The sequence below is a fragment of the Hylobates moloch genome, unplaced genomic scaffold, assembly GCF_009828535.3.
Source record: "Hylobates moloch isolate HMO894 unplaced genomic scaffold, HMol_V3 SCAFFOLD_4, whole genome shotgun sequence".
Taxonomy (NCBI): domain Eukaryota; kingdom Metazoa; phylum Chordata; class Mammalia; order Primates; family Hylobatidae; genus Hylobates; species Hylobates moloch.
The window spans coordinates 141,097,340-141,101,191 of record NW_026652279.1 but is presented as its reverse complement, the minus strand read 5'-3'; the positions used below and the strand labels follow the sequence as shown (position 1 = coordinate 141,101,191).

The window sequence follows — 3,852 nt, the reverse complement described above, 5'->3', positions numbered from 1 at the left end:
GTTACAGCTACATGAGTCAACATGAATGAATTTCAGAATTATAAAGATGAGTGGAAAATCTCACCAAAGAATACATTCAATAGATACCATTTGTATTAAGACCAAAAATAACAAAAAATGTTAACCTATGGGCATGAATATATCTGTCATAAGATGATAACCAAAAAGCTAATAAAATAGTGTTTGCTCCTGAGCAACACAGAAGGAGATGCAAGCAGAGGCGAAGAGGCATGTGTAATAGAAGACATCAACTGCATTGGTAATATATTATTTCTCAAACTGAGTACTCATGTTACTATTCTTGTAACTTCCACGTATGTGCATGTATTATATCACAGAAATGTTCCATAATATAAAAATTGGTTGAACTAACTATCTTGCTTTGGCAGTAACTAGTTGTTCACCAGCCATTTCCTTTGTCTTTCTGAGCACGTTACTGGCCTCCATTTCCCAGCCTCGCTTGCAGTTAGGTGCTGCACTGTGATGAACTCTGTACCATGGACCGTGGGCAGAAGACGTACATGCTCTGTCCAGTGTGGCCTACAAAGCTGGCCCTGCACCTGGCATACTGTCTTCTTCTTGCATCTGCTAATCACATGCAAAAAGTCCACTGCAGGACTCTGTGGACTAAGAGGGTGGCAGAGGCTCTGGATAGTGGCGGAACTGCCATCCTCATTTTCACCCAACTGTGCTAAAAGCAAAAAACAAAAGTCAGCGTGATAAGCCACTGAGGTTTGGGGTTACAGTAGCAGCTAGCTTCTCCTGCCAATACACTTACTATAAAGTGATAATCCTTCAGCCTACAGCTTCCAAATGAAATTAAAAATTCAGAATATAAACCAAAATCTATTCCAGAGAAATGAACTCAATCTCTCTTCAGTGATTAAAAACACCAAGCAAGATTCAAATCTATCTAAGGAAACTGAGGCCAGAACTTCCCTCCCTTAGAAAACAAACAAATATTATTTGGAATAAAATCAATCCCACTTTACCAAGAAAATAAGATAATTCACAGATCTTAATTCAAGCCAGTTTGTCATATCCAGTTCCAGGCAAGGAGAGAGTCATAATGTACATGCTTGTAACCAAGAGGCCAACCATCCAAAAAGAAATGAATAATGGGGTCATGATAGACATTCCACAGAAAGATTCCAGGGAAGGGATAAGTAACTACCTCTTGCACCCATAAACCATAGCTGCAGAATAACATATAGAAGAGAATAATCGGCACAGCTATATTTTGTCACCCTTACTTTATGATAAGCATTATTATCATTGGCTGACAAACACAGTTAATTCTTCATAAATAAGATAGTCCTATTATTAGTATTTTACAGATGAGGAAATTGAGGCATAGAGAATGAAGTTCAAGGCTGTCCCAACATGCTATCTTAGACTGCGTTAAAGAGCTAACATGTTATTCTTCCAAAATATGGGATAGTTATTTTTTTTAAATATAGGTGTTGCAAAGAGGTCGAGGCCTTCTTGAATTCTCTTTTTTAAAAATCAGTGGGCCCATCTGTAAATTACTAACACTGTCAACTGAGAGTAGAAGCAGTAATAAAGCCAAGAGAGAGGATTCAGAAGAGAAGGGGATTAGAAACAGCTTCTCATCCTCCACCTTTCCTCTTGCTACTGCTTTTAAAAATCATCAATCTTACTTGGAACGTGTTTCAGAATCCTTTATTTTAAGACAAGAAAAACCATTAACAAACATGTCCTAAATGAGTTCCTGCTAGGTGTATAATGTTCCATTATACACAAACGAGGCCTTACTTATAAAACTGGGTCCCCACTTCCAAGTTTCTGCAATGCAGAATAAAACATAAACATGTCAACTACTCCACTGGATCAAACAAAAAAAATCAATATCCTGTTTTCCTGAACCACAGAACTACTAATTGCCTTTAAGTGGGCAATATATTTCCTTGAAGTAAGATGAGCTAATTACTCTCCTTCTCTTTTCAGAAGCCTATGATAATAAAAGAATGGGAAAGTGTTTCTCCTTGAATTAAGATTGATTTAGGTAGAGTATAAAATGTACAACCTGGAGGTAAAATAAACAAAGAAGTGAGGAAAACAAACAATGATCAACAAAGATAAAAAATATTAAAAAGTAGGAAAAGATCTAGCAACATTGGAAAAAGTTGAAAATTATCAGAAAAAGAATCTATGGATCTCTGAGAATCTTTCCTTCCCCAGTAATTAAGCTAACACTACGTGACATTTTGTTTTTTGCCAGACACTGCTATAAACATTATCCATGTATTAACTAATTTAAACAGCCAAGCTAGGTGAGTACTATTTATGTCCCTGTGTTTTAGAATGGGGACCTGTGTTTTAGAACGAGGACCTGTGTTTTAGAATGACCTGGTGCCAGGTCATACAGCTTTTAATTGACACAATCAATATTTAAAACTGAATCTCCCCTTGCCCAAGCTGAAATACTGAACATCTCTAAGGAAGTATCCTCTCGTCTCTTCTGGTTCCTTTGCCTAAGTCTTCACATCTTCTAGTGGTCTTAATGAGTAATGAAGGTGAGAAGCCCAGGTAAGCCTTTAGAGGTCAATCTGAATGTGCAGCTTTTGAAGATGCTGTCTAGGGAGAATTCCCCCAAGTATATGTGAGGAGAATTGGAGCAATAGAGAAGTGAGCGGGACGGAAATCCTACCAGATGGCATAACATTGTTCAGACAGCGTTGACTGGTTTCCTTTGTATCATATGGAGAGACAACATGTGAGTAAGAAAGGGAGGATGCTGGTGTGTAGAGATGATAAAGGGAACAGGAATGAGAAAAGAAAAAGATATAATGATTGTTTTACAGTTTCTAGAAGTTTATGCACCATATTCCAAATAGGAAATGATTATATGAATTCAATATAATTCTTACAAAGTAATAAAATTACAAAGGGCTAAAGGTATTAACCATTCCAACATGTGATTGGTGGAGTTAAGAAATGTAAAACTAGAGTAGGTTAGGGCAGTTGTCTCAGTTATCCAGCTAGTTAATGCCAGAGCCAACAAGAGAAATCTGATTCCCTAACTTAGTTTCTTGTTGCTTTTTTTTATAACCCTGTGCTACAATATCTAATAAACAATGTCAAGTCTTGATCATTAGCATCTACACTTAATTTAATATGAGCAATAGGCAGCAGAAGCTTCTATAGGCTTCTAGATTGTTTTTCCTCAATCTGTGTGAAGTTGCTAATTATCTGTTGTTAATGAAAACAACCCTGTAAGCAGCTGAAGAAATGGATTGGAAATAGTAGTTTGAAGGCCAGTAAAGAAACACAGGTGTTGCTATGTTCAATTAAAGCCTAACAAGAAACTTAGTGGGATAAAAGGGTGGCAGGTGAAACAGGAAAAGGGAAAAATGACATCATCCTCTGCCGGAACTGTTGGAGAAAGGAGAAAAGCCAGAAAATAGCTTACTAAGCACTTCCTAATAAGGAATTTGTAAAGCTGAAGATTTGCAGGACTAACTTTTGTCCACAAAACAATTTACATTTCAAAAAACTAATTTGTGAAAAGATTTTCTTTTAAAAACAGTAGAAAGTCATAGTGGTCAAAATTAAAGCAAAGACTAGATTTTGAAGCAGGCAATAAATTATAAATTGAGGGGTTGTTTTGTTTTTGTGGAGGGCAAGGCGGGGGAATAGATTCTATTTAATTTGTTAAAGGTTGATATTTGTACACTGAAAACAGTATATTGTAGTACCTTACGGTGTAGGCACTTTATCTGTGTTACTGCAGTCAGGATTTAAAAAAAAAGTCTTTTTGGTTTGTTTTTAACAATAATAGTGTACTTCTCAGAAGTCTTTTAAACAATAGTCAATGTTCCAGAATTGAGA

The 3,852-nt window shown here is 36.4% G+C and overlaps 1 long non-coding RNA gene across 1 annotated transcript in view; it reads right to left on the bottom strand.

Moving 5' to 3' along the window:
* LOC116466456 (uncharacterized) overlaps window positions 1-1,105 on the bottom strand; it is a 45,566-nt gene extending 44,461 nt beyond the window's left edge. The window contains exon 1 of the long non-coding RNA XR_004247557.1: window positions 993-1,105. This is a non-coding gene — a long non-coding RNA (uncharacterized LOC116466456). The remainder of the gene's footprint in view (window positions 1-992) is intronic.
* Between the last annotated feature and the right edge of the window lie 2,747 nt (window positions 1,106-3,852).